Source organism: Ipomoea nil, unplaced genomic scaffold, assembly GCF_001879475.1.
Source record: "Ipomoea nil cultivar Tokyo-kokei standard unplaced genomic scaffold, Asagao_1.1 scaffold2761, whole genome shotgun sequence".
Taxonomy (NCBI): domain Eukaryota; kingdom Viridiplantae; phylum Streptophyta; class Magnoliopsida; order Solanales; family Convolvulaceae; genus Ipomoea; species Ipomoea nil.
This window is the reverse complement of record NW_017619189.1, coordinates 609052-623243: the sequence shown is the minus strand read 5'-3', so window position 1 is coordinate 623243 and position 14192 is coordinate 609052.

Here is a 14192-nt window from a genome sequence, read left to right as displayed (position 1 = left end):
TAATAAATAATCCAATGTACAAAGGTAGAGAACAATAATCTCACCCAAGTGCCCCACACAAGGTACGTACCCAGTCTACACTGATTTAGTGGATTGTTGAAGATGGAGAGCCGAGCATACAGAAGTCCAATGAAATCCTTTCACTTGGAGAGCTAACTCTGATGCAGTCCACTTCAATGACGCAGTCCAATGTTGTTCCCACAACTGTGTGATCTTTGCGTCCTTTTCGTTTAAGCAACGATATCTCTTCTCAAGTTCTTCATCATAATCAACAAGAACAAATTGTCTTGAGAAGAGTCATGATAATCAAAGATGTGATCTCTTAGTATATGCCAGAGTGTTTCTTTCTTCTCAAAAGTGTAACCCTAATTCTTGATCGAATAAGAGTACTTATAGTTCTATAATAAGAACACTCTCCATAGATATCTCTGATTGTAGATGGTAGGACGATATAAGAAGAATGTAATCTTAAAGATCCGGTCCATACCTTTCCAAAATAGATACGCTGATCTTCTTTCCAAAACTGACTTCTTAAACCGCGTTCTGTAAAAAGGAAACATCTTCGTAAAACAGATCTTCAGTGTCAGTCCCTCTGTTGCTGTATCCGATCAATCAGTCCTCTGTAGAACAAACCGACACCAAGCTAACCCTATCTTAGTTTGCCATAATAATATTGCCAATTATATGTTGGGGTTTTTTGAGTAATTAAAACACTAACAATGTTTAAAGGTCCAACTTTCTGATTCGTTGGATTAATGTGAAGTCTTTATGTTCGTTTGAATCGTTATGATTATCCTATTGATTTGCATGCTAGTTACGATGTTGTTAGTACTACTATGTGTATGTTCATTCTTCTCAAGGAAGATTGGTAACTTGTATTCACCAATCATTGTAATCTTTGGATTGAAGCCTATCGTTATTGTGACATTGTATTGAATGTTCCTTTCATGTCTATCCTTGAAGTCTTTCGATTAAATCTCTTGTTGTGATCTTGTACATATGTTGTACTCTATTGATTGATCCTTGATTGGGCTATTGATGAGCCTTAATCCTCTATGTCAATGACTATGTGTTATGATTAAAAGCTGGCGGATATGAGCTGCGTGCTCAAATGATTGGCGGTATACTATCACGTGATAAGTACTTTATTATTATGACATTGCGATGTCTATGAAAAGCAGGGGGATGATGTAGGGGGGAGCAATGGCTCCGGAGGGATAAGGTTGATGGAGTACAGGGTGGCCTGGAGGTACAGGTTGGAACTGTTATAAAGATGGAGAGGTGTAAGGTTGGAACATGGTATAAGGATGGGAAATGGTCATTGGTTGCGATCTTTGACTTTCATTTGCTATGAGCATGTATTGATGTTATCCTTCATGTTATGATGTTACCATGATTGTTATTGATGATCATATGTTGTTGATGATTCATTGTTCTTATCGTTGTATTGATCTCTTGATTTATTGTATGATGGTCGGTTGATTGAGAGTGTTCCATAATGAGTCTTATGTTGTTTCTATTCCTCGTTTTAAAAGATTATATAATATGTATTCCAGGTCTCAAATGATTTTCTTATATCTATACTATATGTACTCAACGAGTAGTGATGGGTTACTTAGCATTATTCACTAACGGGTTCTACCCCTTATGTTTTACAGGTGCAGAGTAAATCGTTGTGAGCGCTCTAGACGAAGCCATAATGTAACTTTCCTTATCTTCTAGTTAGACTTAGCTTGTAGCCTATGAGCTTTAGACTTGTGAACTGTTGTCTTATTGTTGGATGTTGATGTTTAGTACTTGGTTCTAGCCTGTGCATCTATAGATTAGATAGATGTGGCATAACATTTCTCGATTTGACTGTTAGCTTCTGCGACTCTTAATGTTAATGTTTAGTTTTATCTCTATCTTTAGGCTTTAATTACCGTTGTTTATCGCTTAAAATCGGGGGTGTTACAGTGTTGCTTGGGGATCAAATCCATGCACAATATGAATGTTTCTCTCCTTGCAAAATTGGGTTGGCGAACTCTGAATGAGGAAGGGAAGACGTGGTCACAAGTGATCACGAAGAAGTACATGAAAGTAGGGGCCTGCATTGCAAACATGAAGATAAGGAGGAATGATTCGAACACGTGGAAAGGCATTTGTGTTGCTGCTCACGTGCTCGAGTCTGGCGCCAAGAAAGTGGTGAGAAACGGAAATGACACCTTCTTCTAAACAGACTGCTGGCTCGTGGTTACTACTCTCAGAGAATGGATGGTCGGTCCGCTTAACAGGGGTGATGAGATGATGGAAGTTGCCGAGGTTTGGGATGAGAGGGGGAGATGGGCCTGGGACCGAATCAATATTGGCCTTCACCATGGTAAACGAAGCGAGCTCGCTGTTATGATCATCCTGAGCAACGTCGACAAGCGAGATTTCCTAGGCTAGAAAGTAGCGAAAACAACGTGTTCACTACCCGGACAACGTATAAGCTCTTGGCTAAGGATAACACTGGAACGGATAAGGAGGTACACATGGAAACTTTGTGTTCCGAATAGAATGCGCACATTCATGTGGCTTATCAAACAAAGGAAAATTATGTGCAATGTTGAGAGGAAAAAATGAGGGTTCACCCAAGACGAAAGGTGTAGCATATGTGGAGCGGGAGAAGAGGACACGGAGCACGTTATCCGAAGTTGTCCGGCTGCTAAAGAGATATGGCAAAGACTCAATATCTTGGAGGATCCAGGTAATTCCTTCAATATGGAGTTTGACATGTTGTTAAATACTACATGGCAGGGGCTAAGGGAGGACGGAGGAGGAGGCAACGCTTCGCCAGATTTGCAATCATTGCTTGGTGGTTGTGGAAATAGAGGAACAACGTTGTCTTTAATGATAGGGAGATGGACGTCAACGACAAAATCACCTGGTTGAATAGGCAATTTAGTGAGATCGAAGTAGTGCTAGATAGAGATGCTAGCCCGAAGGGGAGGAAGCATGCTGATAACATAAGAAGCTACCCTTGAGTGCCTCCCATACCTAGTTGGATCAAGGTGAACACGAATGGCTGCTCAGGTGGAATCAACTATAATGCTGCATGCATAGGAGTTTTTAGAGACGAGAACACCAGATTCCTGGGCGCTTTCTCTCACAAAATTAGCTCTTGTAGCGCTCTGGAGGCTGAGCTGTGGGGCATCTACCAAGGCATCAAGTAAATGTGTTATAAGTGCAAGTAGCTAATGCACCTTTGCATGTAAAATGTGCAAGTAAAATCACATACATGTGTACTTATTTCCACTTACAAGTGCAAGTAATTTTACCTTGTTCACATTCGTGTACCTAGGTGCAACTACTTATAACTATAGATGCACCTACTTATAACGTCAGGTGCACTTAGTATTGATACTCAGTGTAAATTTTACTTGCACCTGTAATACATTTTACATGCACTTATACGACATTTTACTTGCACTTAGGTGCACTATATGAAACTGCTACTTGCACTTGTAATACATTTTACAAGCACTTCGATGTTCAATTATTTATGAAAATGCCAGCATTTTTTTTTTAAATCGGTGTTTCTCATCCATTAGATCTGAACACATGAACAAATGACATGCATTCTCATTTCTTTCCTGGGCAAGGCGTTCTCACCTGAACGCATCCTTTTATATATATATATATATATATATATATATATATATATATATATATATATATATATATATATATATATATATATATATATATATATATAGGATTATATTCAAATACAAACGACGCTTAAAATACAAATGTGTGGACTCATTAACACCATTGGATCTTGATTTTACACGGTTCTGATTTGGTTTTTAATTTTCGCTTGTTATGTTCTCTGTGTTTGGTTTTTATTATATCCGTGGGTAAAATTGTAAATCCTTAAATACTAAAAGCAGCCAACACAGCAGAGTCGAAGGCCATCGCCATCCCAACCGTAAATCCCCCGACCACCCTGCGAGGCTGCGATGATGCAGCACAGCGACGCTCTTGTTTCCGAACACAACGACGCTCTCGTCTCCTAATAGCGCTGCGTCATCCCTCTTTACTCGTATTAGAAGAGGTAAATTCTTCCCAACCTTCGTTTAATTCTCATTAACTAGAACTCTAGAATGATAATTTCATGTTTTTTGCAGTTTAACTCCATCTTTTTTGTCGATAGATTTGTAATACTTTTCATATTTGTTTGCTCAAGGGTTCTTCGCATGTGATTACCAAAGATCTATCTTTTTCAGCTTAATCAACTACGGATTTAGACAATCTTAGTTGTGTCTCACTGTTAAAAAAATAGAATTATTTTGTCATATTCTTCTTTTTTTAAAGTGGGCTCACTGTTAAGTACCCTTCAGTGAGATACTTCATCCATTTGGGGGATTTTACAATGAAGTTATTGGGCTATGTGACTGTGCAACGCTAATTCTAATTTTTGTTTGTTATGTCGTTTTTTTTTTTTTTTTTTTTTTTTTTTTTTTTTTTTTTGGAGTTTGTTTATTTTTGTTGATGTTAACAAGGGGGAAACAAAATTTAAAAACTTCATATATTGTGCGTTAGGGATGAGTCCAAAGTCTTATATTTGAAGAACTACATTACACATTAGTTTAATTCGTATAGTCCGTGTGCACTGTTCTATGGGACTGTGTGCAACCCTTGTTTTTTTATTTTTTGTCCCTTGTTTTTTTAGTTTTTGTTTCCTTTTTGTTCTTGAGGTGGTGAAGGTTTGGTCTATGGTTGCACATAGTGATTATGAACGACACATTGTTTAAATGAATCGACTAATTAATATATATCATACATGTTATGAGCAAAATAGAGTTGTTGATGTTAATAAGGGGGAAACAAAATTTAAAAACCTCATATATTGTGCGTTAGGGATGTGTCCAAAGTCTTATATTTGAAGAACTGCATTCCACAGTCGTTTAATTCGTATAGTCCATGTGCATTGTTTATTTTGGTCCGTATAGCTAGGTGATAGTCCACTTTAAGTTCTTTTTTTCATACATAGGTTCTGTTCCATTTTGCTATTTGTTTATTTTGATTTCGTATAGTAGGTGTGTTATGTGTATTGTTGGTGTGCATATTATAGTTTTGTGGTGTGCTTAGCGTTGGCAGTTTCGTTGAAAAAGAGTGTTTGTTTGTACGAGTTGTTGTGTAGTAGTATTGTGTTGTTTTTGTGCACTAAAGATGGTTATATCAAATGGGTGTGTGCGTAGATGTGGTGGGCTATGTGTACGGCAGAGTATTATGTGCTTGGTGTGGGCAGTTTTGGATGCAAAGTGTGGTGGGGTGCACTCAATACACAGGTCACTTGCACACACCAATACTTTCTATTTCAATGGTTCACTCTTGGTATAGGGTAGTTCATGTGTGCTGTGTTTTGATTATTTTGGCCGATGCACATTTGTTTGCGGTTTGTTGTTATGTGCAATTGTTCTTCCCTATTATTCGTCATGGTCGCTATTTCGTGCTCTATGTTGATTTCTGGTGATGCCGGTATGAGATCATAGACAATGCTATTGTCCCTACTGCAAAGAAGCTAAAATATGGAGACACTTTTCAAGATATGGTATGTTTTCAACCTTTTTGCCTTAACCATCTGCTATGTTGGTCCCCCTTCTCCTTATATTGCCATTTTATAACCCATGTTTATGTCTTTTTAGAAGGACATGCTTGCTGAATTTTTCAAAAATAGTCGCCCGGCCAAGTCAGCAATATGTGCAGGTTTGGATGCGAGATGAAAATGTCTTGGCGGGATTCGAAGAATAAGATCGATTGTGATGTGTATCTATCTCATGCGTCACATGGAGACTTATGTTGGGCAAGGCGTGTCCAATTGGGATTGTGAGCTAATCAAAGGATGCACTAGTACGCTTCACAAGCTAAGGCTTCAATACATGAAGGATATTGTGGTCTCCGAGTACAATTTCCACAAATCATGGAATTTAGCTCGTGCATACCAATATAGTTTTAGTCCTCTACCTTCCGGTTAGGGGTGCACATCCCACTGTGTATGTTATGATTAGACTTGAGACCGTTTAAACATTTAGTCCCATGTTTTTTGCCCTTTAGGTATTTTCAAGGATGTTTGGGCTTATCCATGTGGGTATTTTGATATACTTACCGTTTGTGACTATGTTCTCTAGGGGTATTTTGATTGCTATGCAGTGCGTATTATGGTTTTTTTTTTCTCTCTCGAAGATGGATCTTTTTTAACTAATTTTTGGTTACTTTATAAGTTTTAGTTCAACCCGTTTGGCAGCTTATGAATTTTCACCTTTGTAACAGAACCTCGTTTGCTACTGGTGTGCGTACATCTACCTACGTGGCTTTGCTATTGTGTGTGTTAGTAGGTAGGAATTTGGCGCGGTGGGCTCTACTTCATTTTTTTTAATTATTTAATGCACACACCCCAACTGATCATAATGTATTAAATTGACAAACATATCAATGAGGTAAAATGAAAATAGTTTTGGTCTCATGCAATGCATTAAAAACCATATGATTTCTGAATAATGAAAACAGGTTTATACTAATCGACTACTACTTTTTCTGGACAATTGCGGTTGTCATGGCCCTCGCGGTGGCATGTATGGCACGTCCTCCCCCGTTTTTTCTTCATCTTGGCTGCTTTTTCTCAGTTGATTTCGATCCCTTCCCACTCCTTTGTTCTTTGCAATTGTAGGTGCTTTAATGTAAATTTCTCCATGTGATGTTGCTTGACTTAGTGATTCAATCATAGTTTGGTTGGTACGAATTTGTTGGGTTGGCTGTCTGGCACTTTATAACTCTTCTTTTAGCTGCTGTAGCCTGACAACATTTGTTCCATTTTGTTTTGCCAACCGTTGGCTAATCCCATGCAATTGTAGAATTCATTTCAAAGTTGATTGGCAACCGTGGCTTTGCTATTCGTGCTTGCTGCCCATGCTACATCATACATCGGTTGTGCACACGAATCTCTTATCCACCGCAAAACAATATAGCATCATGGAATGTTCTCGACCCCTTCTTCCTTGAAAATCAACAAGATATGCCTACATAACACACCTAATGGAAGGACGTCAGTCCATGCTCCTACCATTCCTATAATGAGAACCACAAACAGAAAATCTGGAAATACACACGTGCACACATTTTATCACAGTTTCACACACACCCCACCATATATGATTATTTGTCCACTGACCAAAAATTATGTGTGCATTAATATTATTATATGAATATGTATTCTCCATTAAACCTCCTACTGTCCCTTTCTAACATACCAAAAAACTCATCATATTCAAACCATTATACTCAAGATGCATACACTATAAAAGTAAGTTTTAGGTTATGATTGCCATAATGTATTCTAGTAATTTTACGCTACAAATGGATATATATTTTTTGAAATATAAAATATGATTTACAGAAATTCAGTTAATTTTAGTGGATAACAATGGCTAGCTATGTTCTAACTTCTAATTCATATGGTGGGTGTGTGCACTGCCGTACAGTTAGGTGTGTGCACTACCGTACAGTTAGGTGTGTGCACTGCCGTACAGTTATGTATGCACACTATAACCGAATGTCCCTCTCTTGTACTCACAATATTTTCCCAGTAGTAGCTCTACCCGTGCACACACTCATTACTAGTAGTGCACACACTATTACTAGCAGTGCACACAAAGTGCTTACATTGATCCAGTGTTGCAGATTTACTTTTCGCCATTCATTTAGTCATCTCATAATCTGTAATCACACTGAATTCATGTGTATTCCCTATTATACATGTGCATACACATTCGTAAATCCCTTACATGGATTGCTTTGGAAAATAACATATTCATGTACTAATTATAACACATATTCACTAGGACAGAAGTGCTTACCTTTTTCTGTTGTAGCCGTTTACTATTCCTTCTCTACTGTCGAACTCGTCTCTCTCTTGTGTGGCGGCGCAAATTCCTGTTTGAAGGGGTGATAGCGTGGTGGGAATGGAATTATAGATGAATGGATGAATTCTTCCTTGATTAAAACACGTGACATTCTATTATTAATATTATATCCACATTCAAATTTTGCATCCTTTACCCTTTTTACCTCTTTTTTAAAGATTGATCCAAAATTATGCTTGTTTGTTGGATCAATCTAGGCCATCCACACCCATTAATCCTATGGTCTCAATTTGTCCACAAGTTTGTATTTTAAGGGTGTTTGCATGTGAATGCAACCCTATATATATATATATATATATATATATATATATATATATATATATATATATATATATATATATATATATATATATATATATATATATATATATATATACACACACACACACACACACATACACACACACACACACACACACACACACACACGAGCGCGTGCGTGCACGCGCACACATAAAGCAAGAAAAAAATACGGTGACACTTTGGTAATAAGTATATCAAACTTGACTATACTCTGTAATACTATTAAGTGCATTCTTTAATATCTACATGCGTAATCTCTAAAATGCACTTTACATTGTTGGAAAAATATAAGCAACGTCAACACGGAGGCTGGCAACCTTTTAGGAAATAAGGACAAATACGGGTGTATGACTGTAAGGGAGTCTGTGCAGTGTTATATAAAACTACCTTAAAAGCGTTATTTTCCTAGTGACGGTGCATTCGAGATAAATCGGTACGCTTTTGATAAGCAACACATAATAACCACGCTAAGCTCGCACCAACTTAAACGTAGCCGAACTTGACTATTGCTCAAACTCAGGGAGATCAAACGAATAGGAGTGAAAGGCTTTGTAGAAATTGCCGCATTTGAAAATGGAAGGGAAGGTTGCTTATATACTGATTAATATAACAGTTTCCCTTCCTCCAGCCACAAGTTAAACGCAAAATAAAGGGAAGGGCTTTGAACGTGTGGACATGGGAACAGACTGCATGACCACTACTAACCAGGGAAAGGTGGACCCAAATTGTAGCTTTTCCCATTGAATGAATTTTCCAACATAGGCGTATGGAGAATGGGAAACCTCTTCTGGTTTGAATGTAATGTATTTCCAACAATCCCCCACACATTTAAAGTAGAAGGCTAGAATGAAATAATGTTTGAGCAACATAAACGAGTTGATCTTAATGTCAGTGTTTGAGAACTTGAACTGGCATATAGTGACACTGAGTAATTTTCTTCCCGGGAGTGATATGAATCTTGAACTCACCGGTTAGATAAATTTTTAAACACTAATGCACACACCAACTCCAAAATGCAGGTTCTACGAAAGTCAAACTCTTTGACTTCTTATGAATACCCTTAGTATTCAAGTCTGTTATGCCTATCTCAATATATACCTCCACCCTGTCAAAGTCTATTTAACATAAACTTTTAACTCTGTCAAGCCTTATCACTTTTATGTCTGTCAAGTCTATCTCAATATAGACTTTTAACTCTGTCAAGTCTACCTCAGTATAGACCACCTTTAAAGGCTATAGAGTGGTTAAAGACATAAATCTGGTGTAAGTCTTTTCATGATTTCGTTTGACCACATATGTGGTACCCGTCATGATTTCCTTACCTCATTATTGGTCTTAACCCCATCTCCCTTGATATTTTAATGATGATCTTTCGGTTTAGACATTTTGTGAGAGGATCTGCAATATTCCTCTCAAACTCCATTATGATCAATCGAGTAGCCATCAACTACCATTTAGACTCATATTTGACTCTTATGTGTCTTCTCTTTCTATTATATACACTATTCTTTGCAACGTAAATGACAGTTTGTGAATCACAATGTATATGTAGTGAAGGTGTTGGACACCCCCACAATTGCACGTCTATCAACATATTTCTTAACCACTCAGCTTATTGGGATACCCTCATTATCTCTCATAAAAGGCGGTTAACCCCTTTTCACTCAAGTCAGTGATTTCGTTAGGTTTGCCTCAAAATAAACCACCTCAATTGGATATAAATCATTAAGAGCACTTTTATACTCAAGTATTAAGTGGTGAACTCATTAGGTTTGTCTCAACAGAACCACCCTTCTCATAGGGTTATGAATTCATTAAGAGTTGTAGCTCAACCTCCTCACAAGTACACACACTATAGGAATGACCAATTAGTGTACTGCTTTGTGTTTCTTTCCATGGCTTCGTTTAACCACACAAGTGGGGATCCACCATGAATTCATCACCTCTTGGATTATAGGTCATTCCATCAATAATTCAACGACTAATTCTCATAATTAGCCTTCAAGTAAGTTGATCCTCTTGATCAAACTTACATACACTTTGACAAATACTTTGTTTACTCGTAAATAATCCCTTGAGATTTTCATGCTTAACATGAAACATTCTCTTTTATCGTTATTCTCAGTACCACAGATAAACTTTTGGTGAAAGTATAAGGAGCTAAGAGTTAATTACCAAAATGGTCCCTTGACTATTATGAAATTACTAATTTGGTCCTTGACAATTTTTTTTACTCATTAAAGTCCTCAACTTTATAAATGTTAACCAATATGGTCCTCCGTTAAGTTTGGGGTCTAACATCTGTTAAAATCGAGGGTAATAAAGGAATTTCACCCTTCTTTCCTCCACTATCCTCCCGTTCAGATCCACTCCGAAAACCTCTGTTTTGGTTTGGTTTCAAAGCTTGAACCTTCGCAAAGTACATGTAAACATAATATTGATCCGCCAAGTTTTGTGCCACCCAAGAGAAGCTTAGCCCGCTACTCGCGTTCTCCGCTACCACAGCCGTTCTCATCACCTCGGACGGTGATCGGAAAATGTTAAAAACCTTGGCCGAGTCGACGTCTAGAGAGGTGCTTATTGCGGTTGTATTAGCAACGTCGTTGTACGGCGTCCATTCACGATCGTACATGTCATCTCTGTACCTGATTGGTCGAGTGGAAGTGGAACCCAAATTTAACGATCTGGTTTCGTAGCGTACATTGTCGCATTAAGGTTTCTAAGTTCAAGCGCGGAGATAAACGGAGTTCCATGGCCGGTATTTACCAGACAGACGTGAAGAAAGAGGAGAGAACTTGAATGATCTCAAGGGAGGATGTGGATAAAGAGTTTAGGGTGAGGGTGTCCCAGTAATCGACTCCGAGGTACAAATCGAATTCTGGGAGTTGGTTCTTGCCGTCGTAGTTTCCGTACCAGAATGTGGCCCTGATCAGATACTTGCTGCCCTTCCCTAGGACGGCCGGAGGGTGTAGCAGTTTCTTGTTCCCTGGGGAAAACTACGGAGAGTTTTGAGCGGCTGAGATGCGGCGGAGGAGACGTGTCTCTGTGATGACTCCGGTGCCAATGAAGCCGGCATCGGAGACATAGTGTATTCCGGTGATGGCGTCGGTGTAGTTCGCATCTTGATGCAGTCCATAGTCTATACTTACAAAGCCTGATACAAAAAAATGAAACCCAGTAATTATTTAGGTAAAATAGATCGATAGATATCTGAAAAGATACAAATTTGAAACCTAACTGGTCATCCTGGGCATGAACTGCAACGAGGAACAGGGTGACAAGACCAGTTAGAAGAATATGAGCGAAGTCTATCGGCATTTCAATCGCCATTTTCGACGGAGGTGCCGATTACCCTCAACTTTAAAGGAATCGCCATGAATCCAACATGGAGAGTGGAGGAGAAAAAAGGTGAAATTCTTTTATTACCCTCAAATTTAACAGATGTTAGACCCAAACCTAACGGAGGACCATATTGGTTAACATTTACAAAGTTGAGGACTTTATTGAGTAAAAAAAATAGTCGAGGATCAAATTGGTAATTTCACAATAGTCAAGGGACCATTTTGGTAATTAACTCAGGAGCTAATTACCCCCACAATGCAACAAGTACAAATACTTTTTCTCAACCAAGATTTAGATCATATGTATAAATCCTCATTGCCCGTAAGCCAAAGAGATAAAGTTGTTCGCATGCTTCATGTCGAACAACATAAACACAACTTCGCATAATATTCTTTAAAAGAAATTAATCTCATATGAAAAGAATATGTTCAAACTGGTATTTGTTGGAGAATATATTTCAACAAGGTGAATTCAACAAGTATAACTTTAACATTCAAAATTATTCCACCTGCAGTATTTTTCCTTCACTTGAGGAAATTCAAAACTCATATAAGCATTCATATAATGCAGATCAACACTATTCTTACAGTACTTCAATAATTTATATTGCAAGGCTTTGATTGTTTAATAACATATGAAAGTCAACCTCATTTCGGATGAAGATCAAGTGGCGTTTCAACTAGCCTGCATGATCAACATCCTACTTCTTAAAAACTTCCAGGTCGAGTGGTGAAATTGAAGTTTACTTAAAAACCACATTTCTAGACAGAGTATTCAAGAATGATGACTTTTCCATGCTACCACCACAATGTGAATAAAGCATTTGAAATTAATCTCAGTACACAATTCAAATATGTAAGATCATGTGACTGTAAAATATATATGTATCTCATCAAACAGTACAATCTTTGCAATATATTCACAATGATACACATTAATGTTATAAATTCGACATGTGCATAAGTGCACAATTTATAAGCTTTAAATCAGATTGATGATTTAATCACTTAGCAGTAGTGTTAAATCAACACTTCTAACACAACAAAATCACAAAGCTCATACATGTGAATAATAACAATTCACTTATCTTTGTGTACACCACTATTATTTCTGTCTACAATATGTATCAATGTCACTAGCATTCAACACACTGCAATAATAAGTACTAATAGGCATTCAAAATTTAGACAACTCAACTAGTATTCAGTACTAAGAATAAGAGTTACTGAACATAACTACTTATTTAAGGAAATGCAATACTCATCTTGCTCTTTCAAATTGACTTCTACTAGTTTTGCCCTTGCGATGATAGCACTGGTATGCTCGGTGTCCTTGCTTACCGCACACGAAACAGCCTCCTTTGAGTTTCTTAACGTACTTTTCCACTCCTTTTGTTATAGTCATTTCTGATACTTTGATTTTCAGCATCATTAGCACCGTACTTTTCTGGCAGTGTTTCCCTAATAACTTTTGTCAAGTCTTGTTTGACATAGATGTCAAACAATTTGTCATTCATTTGTGACAGAAGGTATCATAAAGTTGAAAAATTGATTGTTGTTGTAAAATAACGCTTTTAACTGTTAGAAAAATATAAGCAACGTCAATGCGGGGGATGGCAACCTTTTAGGAAACAAGGACAAATACGGGTGTATGACTGTAAGGGAGTCTGTGCCATGTTATATAACACTACCTTAAAAGCGTTATTTGCCCAGTGACGGTGCAGTCGAGATAAACCGGTACGCTTTCGACAGGCAACACATAATAACCACGCTAAGCTTGCACCAACTTAAACGTAGCCGAACCTGACTATTGCTCAGACTCAGGGAGATAAAACGAATAGGAGTGAAAGGCTCTGTAGAAATTTCCGCATTTGAAAATGGAAGGGAAAGTTGCTTATATACTGATTAATATAACAGTTTCCCTTCCTCCTACCATAAGTTAAACGCAAAATAAGGGGAAGGGCTTTGAACGTGTGGACATGGGGAACAAACTGCATGACCACTACTAACAAGGGAAAGGTGGACCCAAATTGTAGCTTTTCCCGTTGAATGAATTTTCCAACATAGGCGTATGGAGAATGGAAACCTCTTCTGGTTTGAATGTAATGTATTTCTAACATACATATCATTAAATGTCCTTGTAGCTTTGACAAGATGCATTTTTAGAGTTGTAGCCTGTGGGTCATAAGTGCACTTGTACATGTCACAAAATATACTTGATAGTTTTACAAAATGCACGTTCACACATGTGCATGTGTTATTATTTGAATGCTTTCTTAACATTAGACAGTAATATTGTATATTTTTCGCACATTAGGTGTACAAAAGCTTGTAAACTGTTTAAAAAAAAAAAAAAAAAAAAAAAAAAAAAAAAAAAAAAGCTTGTAAACTAAATAAATGCAATTCACTTACGTAAAATGCTACTCCATTTTTAACAAACTGAAACCACTAATCTATGATTTACAAAATACCCACTTTTATAATTGAACAAGTCAAACCACTTGAACGGGTTAAATGCGTAAAAAAAAATCCCTAATTAGCCCCTACATACTACCTGCTGAAAATTTAATATTGAAGATCAAAAGGCAACCAGTATTGGGCA